The 27,521-nt window shown below is 37.6% G+C and overlaps 2 long non-coding RNA genes across 2 annotated transcripts in view; both read left to right on the top strand.

Annotated features, from left to right (window-relative positions):
• Positions 1-6,237, top strand: part of LOC106856669 (uncharacterized) — a 69,028-nt gene extending 62,791 nt beyond the window's left edge. Inside the window, exon 7 of the long non-coding RNA XR_015806165.1 lies at positions 6,087-6,237. This is a non-coding gene — a long non-coding RNA (uncharacterized LOC106856669). The remainder of the gene's footprint in view (positions 1-6,086) is intronic.
• Positions 6,238-22,132: 15,895 nt separating this feature from the next.
• On the top strand, positions 22,133-27,311 carry LOC148222347 (uncharacterized). The gene is made up of 3 exons (XR_015806166.1): positions 22,133-22,318; positions 26,494-26,584; positions 27,143-27,311. It is a non-coding gene; the product is annotated as an uncharacterized LOC148222347 (long non-coding RNA).
• The last annotated feature ends 210 nt before the right edge of the window (positions 27,312-27,521 follow it).

Consider the following 27,521-nt stretch of genomic DNA (forward strand, 5'->3'; position numbering starts at 1 on the left):
TCCCATGTTCTGAAACGCTGAAACATTTGCAATGCTGAAAACATGCACCCTGTGTAAAAGCACGTAGCTTCCCTAATTTCAGTTAAACCACTTATGTGGAGTCTCCAATTTTTCATTTAAAAAGCTGTGTTTAATTTAAGGCTAGGTTGAGTGTGCTTGTCACTGAGTCCACTATTGGCAAGACTGGTCATTATAAAAATATTAAAACTAACCTTGATTTGCCAGGATCCCAAATGAAGAGGAATCAAGGAGAAATTTGAGTAGTGGCCTTTTTCCCTTCTCCTGAAGGAGACATTATCAACTCATTAGCTACAAGCCTGCACAGAGGCCCCAACTGTGACTCTTAAAGCAAGAAATACATTTCTTGTGGTTAAGATTGACTTTCAGCATGCCAGCTGTCCCTCTTTTGGAAGGATTGGCCTTATTTTTCAAGTAGAACATGTGCCATCTTGATTACCCAAACTCTTAATTCAATGCTGTTTTATGCTTTGTCTCCTCAAAATATCCCTTATATCCAGCTTTGATTGGTGGGTAGATGTACCAGTACTGATCAGCTTAATTACCAGTGTGAGGCAGCGCAATGCAAACATGAGGTAGCAGCACACCTTTCCCAGCATTCTGAGGTAATTAACCAAAAAATATTTCCCTGCCACCTGTCTAGCCTTGGAGAAAATCCAGTCTTCTTTCCTAGCTATGGGAAGGGGGGATCAGAGCAGAGTTTGGGTAGTAGGATGGTTATCCATGTGGTTTTTGTTCTTCTCAAAGTCATCTGCAATGGTTAAGTACGGAGGCTGAGGCTGCTACCCCCTGTCTTTCCCAACTCCCAGTAGTGTATCTGTAGCAAAAATATGTGAAGAATTAAGGTGAGCCATGTAGGAAACTGTGAGCGATGATCTTTCGGGATTCATGAAGACTGGAACGCTGAATATACCTCTGGATGCGTCAAGAACAAGCAACAACAAAGTTTGGAATTACTGCAGCCAGGTTAAAATTCCTCTTTTTTTTTTTTTTTCTCAGTTGTTCAAGGCTTAAACTCAATTCAATAGCAATTAAGAGGCTAATTTTTTTTGTGTGTTCAGGGCTCAAAGGAAATATGCTGTAATTCTTACCATGCCTGGGTGAAAACATATATAGTCTAGTTACATTCATTATCTACAGCAAATTACATATAAAATCCCTCACTCCTCAGTGATTACATTGATATAGCATTTCAAACCAAAATAAACAGTATAAAACACCCCAAAAACATAATGTGGATAAAACAATGTTGCTTTTGATTTTATTTTTAAATATTTTTGATTCTTATATTATACTGAAAAAGGCATATCACAAATTAAAAAGTGATGATAGCAGTTCTTGAATAACTTCTGGGTTCTGATGGATTGTAAAGTATGTAAGCTAATGGATGTAGTCATCCATCCATGAAGAAGACTTCTATGGCTAAAGCATCCCAGCTGATCTAAAATATTTTTCTAAGACACTGACATACCTTATGGTTTCAAGTGGTTTTTAACTGGTTTTGATTCAATGAATATTGTACAAAACAAATAACTTTGCCATTATACTGAAGTCTATTCCCATGTCATGTTTCCAGAAAACAACTCATGTTTGAGACAAGTTCAATTATCTGTAGATTTTTAAAATTTTTTTTTATGCTGGAATGGTTATTCTACCATGGCTCAGGAATAGCTAATGGAATTTCATTCAAGCCTCGTTTAAAAAACAAAACCCATACTTTTTGGCAGGATACAAGTGGGAAGAGATTTAGTCCACAAGATATATTTTATCCTGGCATGTAGGAGAACAGTTGGTGGAAAATGGTTTCCCCTGTAGCCAGTTAGAAACTTTAACTATCTGCCAGTGATTGCTGTGAATGTGGTGCATGACATATCATGAGAATTCACATAAATAAAAAGGGAAAAGCATCCAGTTCAGGACTGCCTCTATGGGAGGGTTGGGAAGAAATATATGATGAGAGGGAGAAAAGAGTTTTATAGTCAAAACCTCTAGGAGTGGGCCTCTGGAGCCCTGGCTGGGATACTGAGACCTTCTGCAGTAGTTGTTTTTGGATTACATTTATTACTTTGTCTGCTCTGAGCTGAGGATAATGAGGAAGGTTAAAAGGCAAGTTTGTTGTTTGTGCTTACAGGCTCATTGTTCAGAATTGCATTAGTTATAACTGTGACACTATGATACAAACAGAATTTACAAAATCAGAAATTTTAAACTATTGAAAAAAAAAATTTAAAGTATCCATAGACTATGAAAATTTCCAAGGAAATTACTGTTACTGTTAAGCAGAATTTGAGTGTCTACAGTTTACCACTTCGTTTACTTTATTTGGTCAGATATGAATTAGTGACTCTTATCCATGTTTCTTTAATCTTTTTAGCCAGTTGAAATTTCTGATTAATTTTGGAAGCTCAAGTAAACTTGATAAAAACATCTCACTCCCACTCACGCTATTTAATTCATACTTGATAAACTTTCTCTGCAGTACCTGTGGCTGTAACTGAGGTCAGAAATAGTGCCAGAATTACTAAGCTTAATGTTGAGACCTCAGGCATTTGACTAGAAAGTAGAATTTTGGAAGCAGCATCCCCCACTTATTCAGTTTTAGCACAAATCCACACAATGAAACAGCATTAATGCATTTAATGTTTGCAGCCCTGACCGGGGTGCTTGCAGAGGCGGTGGTAGCTGGCCCATGGTGTGCTGGTGGTGTTGTGGCCATGGAAGGTTTTGAGGTCTCCTTGGCTGCTTTTCATGAAAATATGTGAAGCTTTAACGTAGTTTCATCTTGCACTCTCAGGCACCCCAAGGCTTCAGCTAAATGAGTTGGGTGAGTGAAAGGTGTCCAAGTTCTCCTGTGCTGTGCAGGGCCCTGCATGAGGATCACGGGGAGCAATGGATCTGTGAGAGCCAGCAGGCCGCTCTGGTGATTCTGGGGATAGCTACACTCCAGGGAGAAAAATCCCAACCTGGCAGGAGCTTGAACTTGTGTAAAAGGCAAAAGGCTCCTGCAGTGCTGATGTTTTGTGAAGAAATGTGTTGGAGAGCTGTGGGGAGTGGGGCCTGCCCCTCAAGTGTGCCCATGGAGCCGAGTGCCAGCCTGAGCCCCTGGGCAGTGCTGGGCATCCCTGGGCAGTGCTGGACATCCCTGGGCAGTGCTGGGCATCCCTGGGCTGTGCTGGACATTCCTGAGCAGTGCTGGGCATCCCTGGGCTGTGCTGGACATCCCTGGGCTGTGCTGGGCATCCCTGGGCTGTGCTGGACATTCCTGGGCTGTGCTGGGCATCCCTGGGCAGTGCTGGGCATCCCTGGGCTGTGCTGGACATCCCTGGGCAGTGCTGGGCATCCCTGGGCTGTGCTGGACATTCCTGAGCAGTGCTGGGGCATCCCTGGGCAGTGCTGGGCATTCCTGAGCAGTGCTGGGCATCCCTGGGCAGTGCTGGGCATTCCCGGGGCAGTGCTGGGCATCCCTGGGCTATGCTGGTCATTCCTGAACAGTGCTGGACATCCCTGGTCAGTCCTGGATATCCCTGGGCCATGCTGGACATCCCTGGGCAGTGCTAGACATTCCTGAGCAGTGCTGGGCATCCCTGGGCAGTGCTGGGCATCCCTGGGCAGTGCTGGACATCCCTGGGCATCCCTGGACATCCCTGGGCAGTGATGGGCATTCCTGGGCAGTCCAGGGCTGGGGATCCAGGGGCAAAGGAGCAGGAGGCTCCTGAGGCTGTGGGGCCCAGCAGGTCTCCAGGTGTCCCATATTTCCCACAGCAACCTCAACTGCTTGGCAGCATGAGAGCAGTGGTGAGGGACACCCAGCTTGTCAGTCTTTCCCTGAAGCAGGATGTCTGGGTTTCTCTGATCAAATGGTTTGGTTTATTGTTTGTTTTATTTTATTTTATTTTATTTTATTTTATTTTATTTTATTTTATTTTATTTTATTTTATTTTATTTTATTTTATTTATTTTATTTTATTTTATTTTATTTTATTTTATTTTATTTTATTTTATTTTATTTTATTTTATTTATGATTTGTCGCTAAATCTATTGCAGATTTCTGCTCCAAAATAAGCAGCTCCAGGAGTTTTTTTGGTATTCTCACCTTCAGGAGGAGCAGCAAGCCCAGCTTGGGTTTGGGCCTCACAAACTCACAGCAAGGCTGGAGCTGGAAAGGACCTAAAGATGATCCAGTTCCATCCCCAGCTTCTCCAGGCTGCCCGTGTCTTGAGCACAGCAGCAGTGAGAGCAGGGGCTCCCTCACAGAGCTCAACCTCAGAGGCACTTCACTGGTTTGGTGTTCCTCCCATCACACAAAGAAACACTCAAATTCCTCTCCTTCGAGGCCATTGACTTCTTTGTGCCATGCCAGAAAAATTGTTGAGAAATAACTTTGAAAAATCCTCAGAAATAAGAATGTGCTTTGTAATACTCTCAGTTCTTCAGTGATATTTGTTTAAATGTGTTACTTAAATTACTATCCATTTTTAGTTAAAATTACTACTGAGACCATTAATCATTATAAAAGCATTAATTAAATAAATATCTGATTTGCTGATTTTTCATGTTCACTACTTCTCAAGCATGTGGATTAGATGAAGAAAAAATTACTCCTATGTTTTCTAAATCCTTTTTGTTCTGCTTTTTTGTTTATCTGGCCCTTGTCCTGTGTCGAACTCTGAAATGTATTCCTGTGATATTGAAAAAATAAGCTCAGCAATTTTTAATTAGCTTTATGTCTTGCCCCAAAATGACTCTTCTGGATAAATTTTCTGACCCAGATTCAAATTTCAAGCATGGATTTCTGGCTTAGATAAGGAATAGTCAGTTTGGGATTTTCTTTGCCATATGACTTTTTTTGTTTTGTTTCATAACTGTGCTGGAGAATTTACATCTGGGATTCCATGTCTTTGTTTCAGTGTCTGTATTAGAAAAAAACGCACTTATATTTATTCAAGATCCTGATGCAAATATGTTGAAGGGAAGTTAGCTTTTTTCCCTGTGGGAATTTATACTTTAATTCTTTGACTTGTTCTTGAGAGAAAGAGAGACCTTAGTGTTATATAATGAAATAATTCATGGTACAATTAATGTGATGTAGGAGAACAGCAACATGATATGCTGAATTTAAATAACTGAAACTGATCAAGAGGGACATCAAGATTAAATGCTCAATAGGATTGACGTAACAAATACAAGATGGCCACTGCATTTAAGTTAAAATACTGTCATCTGCTGATACATTCCAGACAAATTTGTTGATGGACTAAACATTTTGATAGTCTTTCCATTATTTCTTTAAGCCATCAGCTTTTAATTTTCTCTTTCTGGCTAATATACTTGTGTATAATTTAAACAGAAAACTGTTCTGTTTCATCATAAAAGATTTGTCTGTTACTTTTGGTGTGTAAATCAAGTGGACAGCAAAACATTCTTGAACTTGTTTTTTGAGGCATTTGTTGACAACAACAGGAAAAGAGATCACAGAGACCGCCAATAAGTGTGGACATCAATTATTTTTTAATTGTATAGGAGTACAGTACACTAATTAAAACTAGTATATCTTGCAATGCCAAAGGCAAAATTAATTATTAATTTTTATTAATATTCAGAAGTAGCACAAGGAATACATTAAAAAAGATTTTGTGGCTGTGACTGAGATCTTGTTTTGCTTTATATTTTAGTAAAAATAGTATGTTAGCTAAATTTGAATAGTTAAATATGCATCCAAGAGATTATAGGCATTGAACAAGAATGTTCTCTTTAGACTAGTTGCCCAGTGACAGAATATAAGAAGTAGGAAAAATTCTTTAAAAATTCTGGGGCTTTGGTTTAGCTTGTTTACTGACAAGTATAAATACACGTTATCCTGCTGTTGTTATTGTAGATACTATAATTATTGAGTTGTTTATTTTAGTTATGATATCTTGTATTCAGTAAAATAATCGGTTTTCTACTTCTAGAATCCAGCTCAGCAAATTAGATCTGTCCTGCTCTGACTTGACAAACCTGATGTGCTTCTGGACAAAGTTACTTCTCTTCTGTGAGCAAGTGATTTGTTTATTTATTTCTCCCACAGGTTAGGCTTCAGTCTGCTGTACATAACTCATTGGGAAACTGCCAATCTGGTTCAGATGTTTATCAGAAAGGAAGTTCTTTGAACTAAAAAAAACTGTTTCTTTCCCAACTGTTATAGACAAAATATTAATAGGCTTTTCATGCATCTTCTCAGCAGGGTAAGTTATGGAACGCACAATTTTAATTTTTGGAATTCACAAAATTTTATTAAAAAAACTTCTGAAGTAAGTTGTGCTTAGCTTTATAGAAGTGAGCATGGGAAAAATACAAGAGAAAAAATGGTGATTGTTGTGAAACTTTGTAAAAAGACAATTTGTATCTGGTGTTGTTTTGAAAGTTATGTCCAACTGTAATAGGAGTGGTGTATTAGAAAGCTTATTGAAGTGGTTGCACACTGTTGTGAAATTTTTCTAGACTAATGAGATGGATTATTTAGGATCAGACAGGAAAAGTTTTAGTTGGTTGGTTTTCAGTTTTGTTTTGTTGTTTTCTCTTTTACTGGACCTGGAAATATTTCCCTTTCTCTGATGCTTCCATAGAAGCATATTGAGCTCTTCATCTCACCTTTCAGTGTTAATTATAAAAATTCCTGTAGTCATTCATGTACTCCATAGTAATATGGACATAGATAGTATTTCTTTAACAAAAATCTAAGATAAATATCTCCCATATTCACATGCACTTTAGTGGTGTGGAGCTGCAATTCACAATTAACTTTCATTTCACTCAAGCACCTTGATCTCCTATTATAGCAATACATAAAATATGATTTTGGCTTAGAAACTGGCTTGTACAAGTTTGATTGTTACAAATACCCAGAGCTTTCCTGTTATTCTGTTATAACAAATCAAAGTGCCAAAACCCTCAGTTTTCCAATATTCTCTTTGTGTGTTTCATGTAAGTGTAGATGCTGTTCTTGTTCTCTTCTAAAATCAGCTGGTTACCTCTGAAAAGTCAAACTGTGCCCTCCCCTTGAGCTGCAATTTTGTTAACAAAAGCAGTGGTGATAATGTTCAGCTTAAGTCTACTGCCAGGTCTCTATTGCCTGTGGATTCCTGCCTCTTCAGTGCTCTGTCCAAAACCTGGAAAATGTTTCTAATTCCCATATAGCTGTGCTGGTGTACGTGCATGCATGTCACAGACTAGTGAAGAGGAGGAAGCCACTAATTCACTTTGCTGTCTTCCCAGAGGAATCAGCATATGTGGGAAGAGTGGGTTCTTGAAGGCAAACACTGTTCTTCATTCTACTTTGAAGTGCTTGCCTTACCAGCTTGTCAGTAAAAATTGACAAGATACAACTCACTTCTGAAAAGATAAATAAAAACTTTTCAAGAAGTTACCTATCACTATTCTGGATAAATAGCTCTCAGAGCTGCTCTTGGTAATTCTTCTGCTCCCTGTCCTGAATGTATTGCTCTCTCAAGTGAGTGCTGTGGTTGTCCAGGAAAACCAGAGAACACCTTATGGAATAACATCAAAGGGAGGCACTTGACAAAGACAAGCAATTTAGATGCTCAGTTCTGGGAATGTATTGACTGAAGATGAAAGCTCTTTAGGGAAGAGACTTTGTCTTCTATTTATATAGAATCTTGCATAATTTAACAAATGTTGGGGACACTATTAATCTCATCCAACTTTAGATGTCTACAGTGTAGCTGTCAATCTTAAGAGAAGATCAATTGCACTCTAAAAGTGTCTGTTTCTCTCCACTGACTATAAAGGGAGCCCTCACAAGTAGCTCAGGTGCAGATGGCTTCATCTATATTTGGGCAGATGAATCCTGCTCTAAAATGCTTTCTAATGTGACAAAATAATAGTAATTGATATTAAAAAAAAATCCTTGGGAATGTGTTTCATTCTTAGAGCAGCTCAGAAAATGAATGGCAGCTGCTGGTTTTGGTTAGTATTACATTCAACAGCGAAGTGCTCGGGTTTGGTAACATATCCACAGCAGCATCAATCCATTCATAGCTTCTTGAAACGTTAGTTCAGGATATAAATATGAAGTAATTTGCTTCCTCAGTGCAAAAGAATAAAGCTGAACACCTGAGTTGTCAATACCATAATAGTAGTTCAATAGGAAATGCTGTCTCCAATTGAAAAGACAAAACAGTATAATTAAAATCCTTATGGGAATTGCAGCAAAAACTTTCCTATACTGCTGTTACTGAATCCTCTGGATCAGCTGATACTCTTTTTGAACATCTCAAAAACTGTTTACTGGTATTTTTTGGAGTGGAAATGTTGTTTTGAAATATGAAAGAACATCATGTTCTTCTACAGCAGCACCTGTGTCTTATTAGTGGTAAGTCACTATGCTTAAAAGTTGGCCATGAGGAATCTACAAGACAGTGAATCAGCCATCTGCTCAGCAGGAGTGTTTTAGCCAGCCTAGATGGACTGATATTGCTCTTTCATACAGTGGGCATAAAATTCATGGCTGCAGCTGACCTCCATTAGAATGCAGTCCATTCAAGGTAAATATATGACAAGCTATTCCTAAAGCTGCTTTAATTGCTATGTGGGAAAGTAATACAAGAACATCCGGAGGAGCATCCTATGATAGATATATGGACCTGTGCTTAACTGAATTATTGTAATCTCAATACACATTGAGCAACATTCCAGGCAGCCAGTTTTGTCTTGCTCACCCATAATGAAAATTGTAGGAGAGACATAAAAATTCATGTATAAGAAACAGGGGAAAAAATTACTGATCTGTGAGGCTAAAGAGATTTAGTGTTAGCTGGCATGGAGTACCTGGATGCCAAAATAACCAGTTCTAGATTCAGACTTACAAAACATGTACCTCACCAATTTCCCTAAAAACTGTGCTGTGAAAACTTGGAGGACTGAATTATTAAATATTTAAATTATGTGTGTCTGAGAAAAATTAACAAGTGATATCACACAGCACTAGGTATCTGTAGTATGTATGATGCCACCCATATTTTTCATATTTCTGTTTTTAATTATTTCTGCCATGAATAGCTTTTCAATTGAAGAAGTATTCTTCATTTCTACAGAATGCCTTTTATGAGGGTACGAATAGGAAGTTAAAATAGACTTACTATTCCAATTCTCCCATGATCATCAAACCCTTAAACCAGCTCTAAAGAAAAACCAACCCTGTTTGTTTTAAGAAATAAAGTCAGCATGTTTAGGTTTTTGAGAAATTCTAATACTGAATACAGTTCTGTATAAAGATTCTCTGTGCTTGTGTGGGAAAACATCAGAAATGTAAAAGGTGTCCTTTCCAACTCCTACTGGATTTTTTTCATTTGAAGATGTATTTATCATGCCATCCAAGTGGGATGATCTCTTCACAGCTGATTAATGTGAAGAAAAGTATCAGTACTGGTTAGATTTTCTTCAGAAATGCTCTGCTCTTTGCTCAGGGAATACCTGGAAATAGAAAGAAAAGGAAGGTGTTCTGGAGGACTTAACATCAAATATGCCTTTGATACAGAGGTAACTGTATACAGTTTTTATCCATCCTCTCTGCCTTAAGTTGCTTTCAGGTTCCTTGTACCAAGTGGTGCTTGGGGTCATTTCTATCTGCAGTATGAGGGAATATTGCTGTAATTTAACCATTTATAAAAGTTGAGTTAAAAAAAAAAAAATAAATCCTTATTCTACACTCGTGGGCAACCTTGTCATGAACTATGTCATTCTTCCTGACTTTAAAATGAAATTCAACTTTTTAATACCTGTCCTGCCAATACTGTTTTAGCACAGCCTTCATCTAGGTATATGTGTTCCTGCATAACTAACTGCTTGTTTTTAAAACAAACAAACAAACAAAAAATACCTGACAAACTTTTTATTTTTAAATTGTGTATATTCCTGTTTAAGTGCAGATACAAAACTGCTAAGGTAGGGCAAGATGGATTATATCCATTCTTTGCACCTTCTGCACATCTGTGTACAAGCAATTACATTGAGGCAGCCCAGGAATTAGTTAAGGGCACAATCACAGAGACAGGATGAAGAAAAGAACCAGCTCAACTATCAGGTTGTGCCTGTGTTGCTGGCATTCACATTTACATACATGAAATGAACACATTCATTTGGGAGTCACAAAAAAACCCCTGAGTCAAATGGCATTTTGCAGATTTTTCTTCAGAGCAGAAATGCCACTTTAATTGAAGGCAACCAGTGAAATAAATGCTGTATTTTCAAGAGACATCACGGAGAGCAAAGGTTGTGAACAAAGCAGTAACAGCTACAATGAGCCACCAGAAGTAATAGCGAAAACTGTCTTCTATAGCATATGCACAGTTCAGGCCTTTTCTTCACACCTCAGAATGCAACAAGAATATCCATCAAACTCAATCTGTTGCTCTACCAGTGGAGATGTATTTCAAATAGAGAGTGCAGGCAGTTACCTGGGAAGATCATCTCTTCTGTAAACAACTGAGATCTATGGGTAGCTCTGGTGTAAACTCCTTGTTTTCTCTTGAACTGCTCACCAACCAGCCAGAGCTACAAGCAGGGGGCCTCTGTGTTGGAATACTGATTTTTGATGAGCCCTTCCTTTTAAAATATCTATAAATTTGGATAGCTAACTTCTAAATTTATAATCAATGTATAATCAGCTTCACTAATTTAAATGACTGAAACCTGAGCTGTCCAGCAAAACTATATGATGTCTGAGTTTGCATTATGGATGTACCAAATATTTTTGTCCTTAATTTCCTCTTTTACATCTGAACCATGATGAACAGCTCTTACCTATGTATGTGAATGGCAAGAATCACAGAATTAAATCTGTGTTTCTTTCTGCCCTGGAAGGTTGTCTGTCTTCTTTACTGACTTGATCAAATATCAAAAGACAGTACTTGAGAATTTCCCAACTTGAGTTCAGATCCTACTTGACCTATGATTTTCTGGGTGTAGACAAAATGTGCCAGCTGATCTTTCTGTGAAAAATGCAAGATATTGTTAGAAATGGTGTCTTAAATACATTCCAATGTAAATTTAATTCTGTACATAGCAGTGATCTTGAAAAATTTCTTAATTGCTTTGACTTCTGATAACATGCAAACATTGTCACTAGAAATGGCATATGCTATATTTTGAGTAGAAAAAAAAGTGTCTCCTTTCTTTGCACATGTTTTTGTGCTGTTAATCATGGGCTTTTTAAAAGCTCAACTTGTTCTTATGTAAGACTGCTACTTCAGGATTTGTTAGATTTGAGTTCATGAGTAATTTTTAGATGCTGCTGATACTTTTTTTTATTGCATGGGGAGAAAGCTAAGAATGTAGAGGAATTTTACTTTTTTCAGGTTTTTTAATTAATTGAAGTATTAATAATTTCTAAGTGAGAATTCACACTATTATCTTGAATTCTAAAACTGTTACACTGAAATTTCATGGAAGCCAGTACATTTGTACTCTGTCAAACTTAGCAAGCACATAAATCATTGAGACTATGTTCTCTCATTCTCATCTTAATCAAGAGTAAGTTCCCTTTCATAATCTCTAGTCTACAATAGTAAACTAAAAAGCAGATCATTAGAATAATTAGAATTCTAGTGGCAAACAAATGAGCTCTCATTATTGTTTGCATGTGAAGTAAAGCTCTCAAATCATAATTCACTTAAAAGTCTTCAGATTTAAACAGGATATCACGATGTTTTCATGAACAAGAGAACAAACTAAGCCTGACCTCTCAGACATAACATCTTTATCTTTTCTGTTCACCACACCATGGCTGGGCAGGGTCTGGGAGTAGATGGGAGCTGACTGGCCAGCTGACTTCTGCTAAATGGAAGAAAGTATTGTGTCTGCCTTTTCTACACGTAGTAGAGATGCTATAGAGGTCTTTCTTCATACAGCTAATTTTCATGAAATCTGTATTGCTATAATTACCTCTAATTATGCTGTGTCACATAGGGCAATGAATCCAAAAGTGATTAGGGAGAAAGGGAAGGTTGGGCAGTTAACATAGGCTATAATTTGATTCAGTTTTCATCTTCAGAATTGCTTCTTTCTTCCTTCTCACTTTACCTCGTACAACACACTACCATTTTCCAGCTATGTTTATGTTTCTATTCTTAATGGTCTTTTTTATCCTATGTACCATTTCCAACACTTTTTGTGTTCAGAAGGTCCCATCCCAGATTTGGATTCCTGATCCTCCTAATCCTCCAGCTCAGTGATCCTAAACCTCTTTTGTTGTTTTAACAACAAAAATTGCTTTTTTCTTAGCTTTTTCGTTCCTCTGCATTTAATTATTTAAAAATAATCTCTCCCCATCTTTGCTGTCATTCTTCCTCAGAACAGTTTCCTGCCAGCAGTACTCTAATAGGCACTGCTCTGGTCATACAGGTTGGACTATGGCATTGGTGAAAAAGTGCTCCCATTGCGAGATGCAGTCATACAACAGGAATTTGTCTTCTCCCTGGCTGATCTGATCCAAACTTCCTGTGTTTACTGTGCTACAGCTGCAGCTTTTGGTCCAAGAAGGGTGACTATGAAGGATAAGATGAGGTACACTATTTCTCTGCATACTTTACAAATGTTAGGGCTTGGCCAGAGGAAGATTTACTGAATCTCTTCATCCTTTTCTCATCTTGTGAATCCTCTGATACTGCCTGTCCTCATTTCCACTGTGTGAGAGGGTTGTGACTGAAAAGTGTTTCTTTTATGAAATACTCTTGTCTAGGACTGAGATGTTTTAATGTCCCTCTTGCCAGGAGCAGGGAATTGTTGGGTGGCCTTGCTCTTCGGCTTTCAGAAAAGAAGGGAATGTTGGAGCTAAGGAGTTTGAGAAAGGTGCTCTAAACCACAGAAATTCTTGGCCTAAATGTACAAACTTCTTATTGTCAAGTATAAACAAGCTGCATTGCCTTGCAATGAGAGCACTCTGATGATCATGTAGTCCTGCATATAATGACATTCCTAGGGCAGCCTGGTCCATTAGGAGAATTAAAAACCAAAAAACACAACAAACAACAGGAAACATTTACATACAAGCCAGCACATATTAATCAAGATGTATTCAGAATACATAACAGATCCCAGTTTACTGGAGTCAGCATACAGCAGTGAAAATTCACTCCTAGGTACTATTTTCACACAGCTCCTTTGTTATAGCAGCCAGTTCAGGCTGGGCACAAGACTTGTCATAGCCACAGCCCCCCTGACTGGGGTGGGGGCATCTGGAATGCTTCAGGTTTGTTCAGATTTAATACATCCATTGACCCTCTTACAGCTATCATTTGGTGCAAAATACTTCAAGAAAAGGAATGTAAACACAGACTGTTCTGGTCATGTTTTGCTTCAAAGTACCTGAGGAACAGAGGCCACTCCCATAGCATCAGCCTGTATCTGTGGAAAGAAATATGGACATAAGATTGGGAATCCTTGTTCATACCTGGATAAAGAATTCTACCTCTGGGTCGGTAAATGCAGTGCTAAAAGCTACAAAATAATATAGACTGTATCGTTCCCTACAAGATTCAAGGAAAAATGAAGAAAGAAAGAAAAGAAAAAGCCTTCTGACCCCCATCTGTTATCTGTGGCACCTTTTCCAGGCCTAGCATCCAGCAGCTCCTCTTTGTCACCAGAGATACTTGCTATTCACAACAGGGCAATTTTTCTGCCATGATTCTCCAGTCCTGGCAACAGAGAAAAAGGAGAATAAAACAGGTTAGAAAGGGTCTAGTGGATCCAGTGTGGTGTCAGGTTGCTGTTCATAGTTTCAGTTATCTGACCATTCCCTCCCAGTGAATCTGCATGTCTGGGTGCCAAAGGAAGAAAACACAACTCCCTGAGCTTCAAAAGGTCCCCCTTGTTCCCTCTGAGTAAGTTGTTAGAATTCCTGTTTTGGTGTCTTAGGTCACTATACAAGGTCCAAAAACCAGATCCACATCTTGCCTTCTTTTGAATATTTCTTAAAGTAAAAGAGAATGCTACTGGGGGAAGGGGGTTATCACCAGGAAATGTTATGGATCAAGCCTGATTATTTTGTGAGTCTAGGGTGATTCTGGATGTTGGGCTCCCCAAGCAGAGACCTTCAGAGGGCATGTAAGGATTTCTAGACTGTCTTGAGGCCTCCTAATGATCCTTCCACCACTGGTGATGTTTCAGACCTCTGTGGATAAGAAATATGCACTGCAGAGGGATTTTTTTCCTTCAGCAAGTTATGACAATGTACATGCAAGACCTTTTACAGCTTCCAGGAAGAACGGGGAGGAAGTAACTATCTAAATTGAGGAAAAACTGCAGTAGCTGAAAGTAAAGCATTTAAACTGATAGTGAGGAATGGAGTGTCTACACCTAGCATTGTGAGCAGGAAAGAAAGGATCTTCCATTTGATGATTAGTGACAAATTTGTGTGAGTTGGCAATTCTTTGAAAATGAAATTTATTAAACTTGAAATAAAATGTTCACTCCTGAATGAACATCTCCTTTTGTGAGGTTCTAAGATTTTGCTCATGGGCTTTCTTACTGCTATTCTCTTGTTTGAATGAATGTACCCTTAAGGCCAAAATCCATATTGCTGAGTTATTATGAAATACAGACTTTGTCTCCATGTGCTTCTAGACTTAACATAGCTCAACAAATGACACCTGTGTGGTAATTTTGAAGAGAAAGGCTGAGGAAAGACAGAAAGAGGAGAAAGGTATAGCTGGTGAGCTGATGTGATCATTTGAAGGCTCTGCAGCATTCTGTGTATTCCAGTAAGTGTGCACCTGTAGGTGTTTTTTGTTCCTGCTATTACCTAAGTTGATATGGATAGCAATAGGAGTTTACTTACAATCTTAGGGATTGTATGTACTTAAGCACTTTGACCAACAGATTTTACGTGTGTTTTTAAAATCTGTTAAGGAGAAATGTGATTAGGAAAAAGCAAATTTTCTCACATGGTGAATTTTTTAATCCTAAAGGTTAAGTTCAAGCTTTCTCAGCATATTGACGCGAGGAATTACCCATTAATTAAATAACATGAGTCATATTCTACCATTGATTTTTTTTTAATATATTTCTTGCTGTTTGATTTTAATTAATGGGAGTTCTGTACATAGAGGATTCCAGAAAAGGTCCAGTGTTTAGAATCGGAACTATAAAGTAAAACATGAATATGGTTGTGTAGTTTGCTAATTGCAGTAACGACTGCCATCAGAGCCTCCCACACTGTCTGTGCTCAGGCAAGATTGCCATATGCCACAGGAAGCCTTGCCTGAGCAAGGACAATCAACCTCAGAGATGATTCACTGTTATTAAAATGAAACACAGCTTTTAATGTCTTTGGAGAGTACTGTAAAATTTGAAGGTAGGACAAACTAAGGTGTATTTACCTTCAAATTCAACCTGTATTTTAATCAATAGGTTTGGCATTTTCATGGAGGACTGCGACATCAGGGAAGTTAAAAGAAGGCTCCTGCTCATGGGCTTGATGCACCAAGCTTTGCTGATTTCTCACTGCTGAGGCAGGTAAATGTATTTAAAATAATGTCTGCAGCCCTGGACCAGAAACAGGGCTGCACTCTGCTACATATAATTTCAATGTAAATAAGGCAGTGTTCTCTCCAGAGATCACACAGTCTAAAATAGTCAATGCTGAGTGTTTGTCTATGTGTGGAGGCTTTTCCATGAGACAGAACTGTGCAGTATGGTTCTTTTCATAACACAATGAACTCTGCTGCTCAGAGAAAGCACCTTCCATGGTCAGGAATCAGGAAAGAAAATTTAGATTGGCAGGGTAACAAGTAGGCATAGTCAATGTACAGTGCTTAAAAATATATACTCGAAAGGAAGTTCAGAGCTGCTGCTTTGGTTATTTCATTGTATTCTTCCTGCTCCATTCTGCAGTTCTTTATCTGGATATGCAGAGCAGTTGACCTTATTAGAAAACAAGAATAGCATATTTTATGGCATCAAGAAGCCATGGAGACCAAAATCAGAGATGCCATCTCCCAGAAAACTGTGATCCTCCCAGAATGACTCCTTGGCTGGCTCCTGGTATATGTGAGGAACAACCTCCAGTGAGCCAGCCTGTGGGACGAGTCATTTAACTCACTCTGACCAACCTTCTGTCTTAAAAAAGATCAGGATTGCTGGGATATATCTGCCACAGTGGCTGCTTTTCTTATTTTTTTTCCCTTGTTCTGTTTGTCTTGCAGGATCAAGTCCTAGTTGCATAATTACGCTTTCCAGAATTAAACAGATAAATTTGTCTTAAAGAGATAATGTTAACATTGGCTGCAGCATCAGGTTCTTAATAAATTGAAGGACATCAAAAGTGATGTTTTTTCTAAACATTAGTTTCTACGATTGTAATTTTTAAAATGAATTTTCAAAACAGACTGTACGTTCAGCTGAAAGTCAGCAGCTTCCCTCTGCAAAGCCTGGTTCCCTCTGTTTCTGCATGCTGCAAGCATGCACGTTACAAGCTGTGGATAAATTTTCTTCCAGCCCGTGACACAGCATGCTCTCCATATCTTTGTATTGCTCCCCTCAGTATATTTGGGATTAACTTACACCACAAACATATCCCACTGAATCAGAGAATCTTCTGTGTGTGATTTGTTCTGGTATGGCATCATGAAATACAGTGACCACGTAAGGCAGAAGCAACAATTAAAATTGATGTCATCCATTTAAATATAAATGATTTTAATAAGATTTACTTTGAAAGTGTAATATGACTGACAACCAGTGATTATTTTAAATAACTTCTGAAGCTAACAGCAGTGGACACTCTCTGTGTGTATGCAGGGGTCTTTTGTAATGCTTGGAGGTTGCTTAGCTGACACCCCAAATCAGGGAGCATTTTTTTTCAAACTAATTTTTATTGTCATCCAGTTTATTCTTTTTCTCATGCTATGTGTCCCTTGTATCAATTTTAGACTAAAGTAGTGCAAAAACAAAAAAGGTAATGGCACTTTCCACAGTATTTCAAAAGGTTTTTAAGTGGAAAAAGGTATTTAGTATTTTTAATAAGCATCTTCAATACTATTGAGTTGGTTTCTTTGTTCATATCACAAGATTAATTATGCTGTCAAGCACTTTCAAGGCCTGCTTAACAAAGATTCAGTGATATAATGGTTTGCTTCGCATTGCCTTTTTTCTGCATAGCAATCACAATCAGCATTAGACAATTTAAAACCCTTTCACAAGCCGGAAGTTCTGAAGAGCCTTTTAATCAACAAAAGTAATTTTGCAAACAACTAGATACAGCGTTTTTCATATTAACTAACTTGTATTAAACTCTGCTATGTGCTTGAATCTCTGGTTCTGGTAATGGATTATTCAGATTTGCAAGAGACTAAAAGTGGGGAACACAATTAGCACAATATGCAGTTTGTACCCCATGAAAATTGTAATCTCATGCCATTCTCCAGCTTAATATAAGCATTGTATTAGAACTTCGCTGAGGTTCCATATATTTTAATTTTCTCTTAATATGTTGTCCTTGTATAATTACTTATTTTTCTTAAATGCCTGGAAATGTAATCCTTGTTTTAAGGGAGACCACTATTTCTATAGGACAGGTTAGAAATCAAATCCTAATGTACGACAAGATTCTGAAATTCAAGTTACAGTAGGAAAATCTGTTTAGAAACACTTGCCTTCTAAAATCATCGAGCTCAAGAATGCTTTATTCAGTAATTTTATTGCCATATAGCATTGTAAGAAATCCCACATGATTTAAAAACACTTATTTGATGGAGAGATTGTAAAAGCAAAAACACACTATGATGACTTTTTTTTTTGTCAAGCACATATATGAATGAAACTAACCTGTTAATGACACCTTTAAAACACTCTTTTTTTTTCTTTTTTTTTTTCCCCCCCCAAACTGCTAGAAGCATTAATTTGTACCGTTGCTGCATGTGGTAATTAGCAACTTCAGCAGTGATTTTCTCTGCCCTAAACCTTTCGTGTTTGACACTATTCCAACCCAGGAGAGGAGTGACCCTGGGATACAGTGCTACAGGACAAGTGGAGCAAATCCTGTCACAAGAAATAACAGGGTCAGAAGACATTGCTAATGAAGTCATAGCAACTGGTTTAAAGAGCCAATCAGAGGAGGCAACAATCTGTAAATGAGGATATAATTAGCAGAAAAAATAACATGCTTTGGTTGGATTCTAGGGGAGCCAGTAATGAAGGCAATGACTAGATATTGAGAGAGATTCCAAAAGATTAGAGCAAACATTGTGCAACAAAGAATACCTAATTAGCAAAAAAGTGAATATGCCTTAATTAGAAGAAAAATGTATGATTGAAAGACATGGAGCAGGATTTTAATATGAATATAATAATGACTATTAGCCCAAATCTCCAGGTTGAAAAAAAAGTCCTATCTTCACTTTTTTTTTTTGCCTTTACCATTTTGATAAATGGTCACGAAGAAGATGGACTGTAAATTCATGTCATGGCTGGGACATTAATACTATTAAAACAGACAATTTTGAGACAGTAATTTAATGGGTTTCCACCCAATTTACACATTTACTACCCCTAACACAGCACTGCAGACAAAGCAGCGCTGTGTCTTTTGGCTGGCCTTAATGTTCCTCTGCTGTGAGGAAATAATTATGAAAAAAAATTCAGGTGGGTGTCCTGTGGCATGTGAGCTAATGCTTGGTCCAGATATCTGCTAATAGGAAGGAACCCTGGGTGGTTCTTCAAACAGAAAAAGAGCCAATGGTGCTGAGGCCTTCATTGTGTGTGCACATCTACTGCACTGCTGCAACTTGCATTTATTTGTTGCTGTTTGATTAATTTTCTATGAGTTTTTGTTTTATTTTTTTTGTTTTGTTTTGGGGTTTTTTGTTGTTTTTTTGTTGTTGTTGTTGTTGTTTGGTGGGGGTTTTTTGTTTTTGTTTTTTTATTTTTGGGATTCTTTTTGGTTTTGTTCTTTTTGTTTGTTTGTTTTTTAAGTAGGGACTGATCCAAAATTCATTAAATGCAAAGAAAAATCTTCCAATAGGTTCACAGGCTTCCAGATCAGACTAAGAGTGAGCAGAAACCCTGGAAATTTTATTAATAAAAATTAAACATGTTATTATCCTGAACATAATAGACCCAAATAGAAGAATCCCATAATGGATTGTGCCAGTACAGTATATGCACAGTATTTATGGCTAGCAGTGATGAAAAGTATAATGTTCTACTGCTTATCATTTTATTACAATAGGAAAATCAGGACTCTAACTTGTTAATAATTTTTCACCTTTATAGACATCTAAATGATATTATATTTCCTCCCTTTTTTCTTTTTACAAAATGGTTCTAGGATATTGATTGTAATTTATTTTTACTCATGATATTTAATTGTCATAATTAGCAATCCATGTCTCATTCTCTATCTTAAAAATATCCTGTCAATTTTATAGCATATTTATAGATTAATTTAAATGTATAATTTAATTTATTACTGCATACCTTTGGTTTGTCTGTAACATTAAAATACTTATGGTACAGAATATTTTAATTAAAACTATTCATCAAATGAAGTCCAGGTAGCATCCTTATCCTTGTTTGCAGTAGGGGGTTCTGGCAGTGAAAGCAAGCAAAATAATGGGTCAATTAAAAAAAAATCTAAATATAGCTTTTTCAGAGATCTGATTGCTTAACTCAAGGTTAAAAAATAAAAGGAAAGAAAAAAACAAATAAAGAAAAATGTGTTTGTCAGTGGATTCCACATATTAAATTATGATTATTTCTTTCCTCTTGCAGACATAAAATCTGCTAATGTCATGGCCAAAGCAGAAGTAAAATTATACAAGAAATGGGCTTGAATTTTCATGTGTGACATATCTCAATTGGACAGTGTCTGCAGGAAATTGGGATATTGTTTTCAGAGGGTTCTTCTTGTGAAAGGAGCTGTACTATTAATTTTTCCTAACACTGAGAAATTCACCCTCTATTTATGAAAATCAAACTATTTACTCTTTTGCTTCAAGTGTTTCTTCATATTTAAAAAAGGAAAACTTTTAATATTTCTAATCAATTAAGAGTTATTAGTTTTCTGTGTTAGGGAAAAAATACAGCATAACAGTGTGATGAAAGTCCCACCTCCAGCATAACTGAATCAAGGTTTTACTGCAGCTCTCAGTTGACAGTAGGTCTACCATTCTTTTGCCATGTATGCTATTAATTCACTTTCTAGAACTGTCAGGTACTCAGAAAGTAAGAGAAATATACTAAAAATATCAATGTATTTCTCTTCTTCCTTTTGCTAATGTATCTCCACCGATGCTATTTTAAATTAAGCAATGAAGTAGTGTTGAAAGTTCTGACTGGCTCTGATAACAAAATAGATTTAAAAAATTAACCAGTTAAACAAGAAAAATAAGAAGAAATAGAATCAGCTGACAACTTAATTGTTCAGCTTGTATGCAAATATTCTGACAATAATTTGCCAATGCTTTTGAATATAAGTTTAGAAACACATAATTATAACATTAATTGTTTCTTCTGCTTTAATTCTAGGTTTCTGTCACAAAATAGAAGGCTTAACTGTAATTCATGAGGAAATATAAAAAGTATATTCATTTCGTATTCAATTAGCTTTAAGCATATTCCAGTGCAGTGCAGTATTACAATAATTATTTATGTTAATCTACAGAGGAAGATACAGTACGTTGGCATAATAAATTGTCTTTATGCTGTGCAGCAATGCCTTTTGAATCACCTTCTGTACTCACAAACAAGAGCATCTACCTGAATGGAGTAGTTGTCAGATTGTAGGATAAAGACAATGAATTAGTGGCATGTAGGGAAGATAGAGCCCTACAAAATCCACCCTTCATATCAATATCTGGTTTTTTAACTATGTTATAATACAATTGAATGTCTGAGTGTGAGTCTGAAGTGAGAAGAGAGGACATGATGCTGGAAGGCTGGATTGGAATTTGGCCTGGATTTCTTATTCTTATTCCAGCTCTGAATGCTAAATGAATCACTGAGATTTATATGAAGGTGAAAGCTGCACAACATCTTCATCAAGGAAAAATAGGGTTACAATTCAATAAATTGTGTGGTAATACTTTATTGACTAATGAATACAGAGCTCCTTCTAACTGCAGTATTTTACTTTTGGGGACTGTAACAGCATCACAATTATATTACTGGTATTTGCTAAAAATATGTCTGTCTTCTGTCCTGATCTAAAAACATGCTTTGAAAAAGGAAGTGCAAGAAGACCCAGAGAGCAGGTTATCCACCATCCCAGAGTCTTGTGGGGAAATAAGCCATGCACAGATAATAACAGTGCAAACAAGTTGATGCTGCTATTTTTAAACAAGCTGTTATTATTGACTAGCAGAGGTTGCTGGAGGTGGGATACTGTTAATGACAAAAGCTCTGGAACAGTAGAATTGCTACTAAACCATGTGCTAGAGAACATGATAATGAGAAACACCTAAGTGCAGAATTAAATGATCCTCTAAAATAATTTCTGCTACATACTTGATAAGGAGTCATAAGCAGACCCTTTTTCAGAAATCTCTATCAACAGAGATCCCATATTACTCCATTCACAAATTAGATGAGGAAATCTTCAGGGGGTTATTAGTGAAGCTTTCAAAAAGAAAGGAACCAAATCACTTTGAAACAGACAAGAAACATTCTGAGAAAAGCTATTTTAGGGCCCACTCAGGGAAAAAAAGGTCATGACACTCAGAAAAAATTGGTGACCAGGACCTGGGGGAATGGCCTGAAGTTGTGTCAGGGAGGTTTAAGATGGATTTCAGGAAAGGCTCTTCCCCCAGAGGGTGCTGGCACTGCCCAGGCTCCCCAGGAATGGTCCCAGCCCCGAGGCTGCCGCAGCTCCAGGGGCGTTGGGACACCAGGGATGCACAGGGGGATTGCTGGGGGGCTGCAGGGACAGGGGCTGCACTGGATGAGCCCTGTGGGTCCTTTCTCACTCAGGGTGTTCTGTGATTCCATGCTGTATCCTGAAGCAGATCCATAAGTGTGTAGCACCCTGAAGTGCTGCAGCTGATGGTGGCCAAGTGTTGGAAACTTGGCATTTTGCAGGTGAATGGGCTGCACTGAACAGCCTTTTGTTTTCTTTCTCTTTGATCCCATTTTGTTTTTCCTGGTGGCTGCCTTGGCCCACTGAGGCATGGAGTAAGAAGATCAGCCTGCTCTGAGATCCTGAGTGAATTTGCTGCATCCTGGAGTCATTTGGATGCTGGCAGGGCAGCCGTGTTATTTCCAACACATGCCTGCTGACCAGGAGATGAAAAACCATGGAATCATAGAATGGTAAGGGCTTGGAATAGACCTTAAAAATCATCTAATCCCAACCCTCCTGCCATGGGCAGGGACACCTCCCAGCAGACCAGGTTGCTCAAAGGCCTTCTCCAAGCTGGCATGGAGCACTGCCAGGCTTGGAGCACCCACAACCTCCTGGGCAAACTGTCCATTGTCTCACCACCCTCACAGTGAAAAATTTCTTCCTGTCATCAGAGGCAAAGGAACTGTGATGTGTTAATACACAAATTCAGGTTATAGGCATCTTGAGTTTTGGCCCATGGGTTTCTGCAGTTCTCACTTTCTGTATGTATTTGATATATTTAATAACTAGAAACAATTTGGCCACAGAAATGACTCCAGAAATAGGCAAAACGTGTTAGTTTTATATTATCAGATTTCCTTAAAAAGAACTTGCAACACTTTGACATGAGTTCGGGATCTAAATTGGTTTAAAAAAACAATTTTTGAATATTTGTGACATTAATTTATGTGCTTCTTTAAATCATAAACCTTTCAAAAATCAGAATTTTCCAGATTTTGAAATCAAATTAATAAATCAACCTACATCAACTCAACCTTGGGTTTTTGAAAAGATTTGTGAACTTTAACAGCTCTTTCAGCAGGCCTGTTCTGCATTTAGATTTCCTAGTGCAATGCAATCCAAGTGAGATTTATATGACTACACATTTTGTTGCAAACATTCACAGCTCAAAGCTATTACCTGACTGTCTTCCATATCAGGCCATTTATGTATCTAAGAAAACACTGGCATCTGTTTAATATTTTATTGCTTTAAAAATATCTTTGTTGTTCAGATACAATCTCACTCTAAGATTTTCATGAATAGAGCCTTTATTCTTTCTGTAGAGCAGAGGACATTTACCTTCACATAAATAATATTAACTATGAGTTGACCCATAATCTGCATTGCAAGAAAATCATGCATTAAGATTTTTTTTTCCTTCAAAACGGGGTGCGAGTTTATTTGTTTTTTATTTTTCTTAAATTTTCTAATATTTTCCTTAATTGCAAACAGGAAACAAGTAATGCCTTGTGACACTTTGGATTGAACTTCAAAAATAATACATTAAAAACATCCATAACTGCTTTTATCTTTAGGCCATAACAGTTTATGTTATTACAGATACATTAATTCTTAAGAAGCTTGAAATGTGTACAGGTCTATCCCCTCATTATTAAAAATGCATAACTTATGTACCCTATCAATCCATATACTGTAGATCAGTTTATCAAGGAAGAAAATATAATTTTCCCTACTTAATAGACAAGGTAATGCCACATTGGACAAAGTCAGAGAGCATGTAGAGCTCCTATAAAAAGAAGACTGACAAAACCAAAATTCTGTTGCCTTTTCAATTTTGATACGTCTCAAATTAATGCACAGCTATTCTTTAAATTTTTTATTCTTTCAACACAGGGCTGCCAAAATAGGAGAAAATTTAGTGTAATAAAACACAAGGTGAACATCTTCAAATCAAACCTGCTTCAAAGCAAGCTCTGAATCAGAGAGACAGGGATGACCTTAAAGCAAAACCTTACAGTGTAGGACAGAACAGTTTTTCACTATCCAGCACTACACAGACTAGAACTAATACATAGATAAGAGGGACAGAGATTGCTCTCTTTCCACAGAGAGATGGCTCAGTCAAACAGGTAAGAGGTTCATGGCACCTGCCTGTCTATGGGTGTGAAGTGGATCTAAACCCAGCAAATTGCTTAGTTCGCTCTAGGGAAAAAAAAAGGCTTTAGTTACTGACACCAGTGGAGCACTTGGAGCTCAGGAGAATTTCTCTGTCTTCATCGGGCTTGGATATGGGCTTTGTTGTGCTGCCTAGTTCCTGATAAGCAGCACGTAACAAATGAACACTTTCCAGAGCTGAAATTACCAAGGACAGGTTGAGAAGGCTCAAGATGTCTCGTCTGCACCTGCTTGTGTCAAGGCTCAAGATGAGCAGGAGGAGGTGGATGAAACATAACATAAACCTCTCCTTTTCATGGTTTCATCAACTCCAGCCCTCCGAACCCTGTGCTTTGTGCCCAGGGTTTAATCCAGATCTGTGTATCCTCGTGTAACATCTTAGGAGCTGCACTGAAAAACTTGTGTGAGGGTTTCTCTGCTTCACAAGCTCTGGAGAAGGCACAATCACCTCTCCCTTCCAGGATCTCTGCAGCTCCCAGAGCGCTGCTGCTCCTGTGACCTGGCTGCCAGCACTGGGGGAGCAACAGAGCTCCCACGTGCAGCTCAAGGACAGATTTTCATCTCTACCTGAATCAACATCTACAATGCAATGTCCTTTATTTGCATCACGAGGAGCAGGGGAGAGAAGGCTTCCTGAGAACCAAACGGGTAATTGCTGGAAACACAGTAAAGCCATCAGCTAGCACAGGTGTAAATGATAAAGAAAAAGGAGTGCCTGACTCTGTAAGGCTGGAGGGATCTTCTCGAATAATTACTGCTGTTTTCTCCCTTTCACCAAAGATTTGGTCTTCTGGGTGTTGCTTCAGGCAGAGCTTTTAACAGACAAACACTCAGAGTGAAAGGAGGCTGGATTCAAGTGGGACTTCAAGTGACTCCATTGAACCAGAGACAATATGTACCCATCTAGGAAAGAATGCATAGGGAATTGCATGTTAGAAATGGAATTATATGGCAATTGGATACAAAGGGAAATGCAGAACAAATGAACAGCTGAAATTAAAAACTTGAAAAGGGACTCAATCAAAAACAAGATGAAAAATGTGTTGTAAAATGTTAATCTGTGAAATGCTAAAATAGGAGAAACATTAATTTTAAGATAGAAAATATTTTTGTTTTCAAATATAATTTTCATTCATAATTTGAAAATCATAAATTGAATAATAATTGTGTGCATTCAAACTGCAGTGAAGATGCTTTCGGGAAATTTTAGGGAGAGGAAAGCAAGGACAATTTTATGAAAATTCACAAAAACATGTTGGAAATAAGATCACAAGAATAATTGATATAAGAAATTAACCAACTGGCCCTGGTACCATGGTTCTAAGTATTGACACCGTAAAAACAAAAAAAAGTGGGAACACAATTCAAATGTCTGCTTCCCAGGAACACAGGCCTGTACCAAAATACTTGGGGATGCTCATCCTTAAAAAAAAAATTTAAATATCAGATCTGTGTGGCTGAACTGGCAGTGCTCATAGACGAAGAAAGTAAGAAAGATTTTTCTGAAACATAAAGACTTCCTGTGTCTAGTTTTTGAACATGACTGTAGGAAACACCAGCACCATGTGCCTATTTCTTCAGCACAGCACATCTCACTACATTTTTTAGAATACACAATGAGTGAGAAGGTGCTCAGTCAGTAGAGACCTCTCCATTCCTGACTGCTTGTCTGCATGTGCTTTTACACATCCTTCAGCTAAATCAGAGATCCAAATGGAAAATTAATTACTTACGGACATCAAGTGAATTTGTGACACTCCCTGGAGACTTTGTGCCCATAAAGCATCTAGGTAGTCTTTCTTTTCTGACAGATATAAGATATAATTTAAATTTAATGTATACTTCAAGTATTATTAAGTAATGAATCAATTATTAAATGTAAGTTGCTAATATATTGCAATATTTTGTATTTTCTTTTCTCTCTATTACAGGGAAATTGTTTTATTTTAAACAACTATTGGCCTAAAATAAAATAAAAATCTGAAAATTTCAACGTAAATAAGTTTTTCAATAATTGCATTATTATCAGCAAATTTCTATTTTAATGCCTGGGAGAATGTTTTGTATGCAAGTTTATTTAAAAATAGTATGCGATGTAATTTTAAAGGAAGTTGTCTACATTTCATTTTTTTTACCAGTATATCACCTGTATCCTTGTTTGTTGGAAAATAATGGTTTTATGTCTGTCCCAAATCAATCTTTTAATTCTTATTAATTGATAAGGTGGTTCTACACAATAGCTGGGAAAAGACTGTTGACATTTCCTCTACGTTTTCATCTGGACCAGACTGACTTTCCTTGGAAGACAGTACCTGAGGAATCTTCAGCTCAGCTGAAGATCAGGCAGCTCCTCACGTTTTTTTCTTAATTGATTGAAAAGGACAAATAAAATATTTATAATTATTTCAAATATTCCTTAAATAGACATTCCTATTGATAATTCCCTTCTGTTCCTTTTTATCAGAATGTCAACGCTGCACGTTTGCAGGATTTAAAGAGGAAATGGATGGAGAACATCAGGACCCCAGGCTTTGGGAAACTCTGGATCTTATTCAGTAGATAAACTTGCTGTGTCCTGCACCAGGTGAAACAATCCCTGTCACAGGAAAAGGGACCCACATTTTTATTGTTCAGGCATTCCACTCGAGGTTTTATTTTGTGCACAGTTGTTATTACAGCAGTTATGAGAAAAAATTTGTTGTACCAGTTAAGCTCTACAAATAAGTTTTTGTGATGTGTGAAATAGTTAAGTCCAAGCAATCCTAAATTTTAAGATCTAACTTCAAATTCAGCTCTGAGCTTATTTATTTGCTCAAGTATAAAATGATAAAGGTGCCTGTCCAAGGCTCTTAAATCATAACTTTTTTAATTATATGGTCAATTAAATTAGATTTAACCTTAACAGAACTGAACTGAGTTCCAAAGGAACTTACTATTGCTTTTCATCCATTCACATCTCATACTCCCTCATCAAATGGATGAGGCCCTAAATGTGGGATATTTTGAATTACAGGGAGGGAGTTCTAGAGTCTAATAGGCTTCAAATAGAAAGCCATAGACTATCCTGTTCCACATAGGGAGGAAATTAGTCTAATTGTTTCTACTAATTGCAGCTGTTGTTGGGTGGCAGAGAGGAAGAAAGGATGGCTGGATATCTGCTTGGTTATGCATCATATCTCACCCCGGGTGAGTGTGCAGGGGTCAAGGTGTTTCTGTGGAGGGCAGACACTCTTATGTTGCTCTTAGCAAACTGTTGAAGCTCTGTGAACAAAAGTCTGATTGTAACATGATGGACCTACTGATATCTAAGTGTCACCTGGGAGAAATGGCTCAAATTTCTTCTGTCCAGACAAAGCACATATAATGATGATCTGTGGCCAAGGATGTTGAGCATCTGTGTATTTCCATGATGTCCATGGGAATCAGTGGGTACTTACCTCTTTTGAACTCAGTTATTTATACAAATTCCCTGTGTTTCCCTGTGCTTACTCC

The sequence above is a fragment of the Sturnus vulgaris genome, chromosome 12 (genome assembly GCF_052056855.1).
Source record: "Sturnus vulgaris isolate bStuVul1 chromosome 12, bStuVul1.hap1, whole genome shotgun sequence".
NCBI classification, from domain to species: Eukaryota; Metazoa; Chordata; class Aves; order Passeriformes; family Sturnidae; genus Sturnus; species Sturnus vulgaris.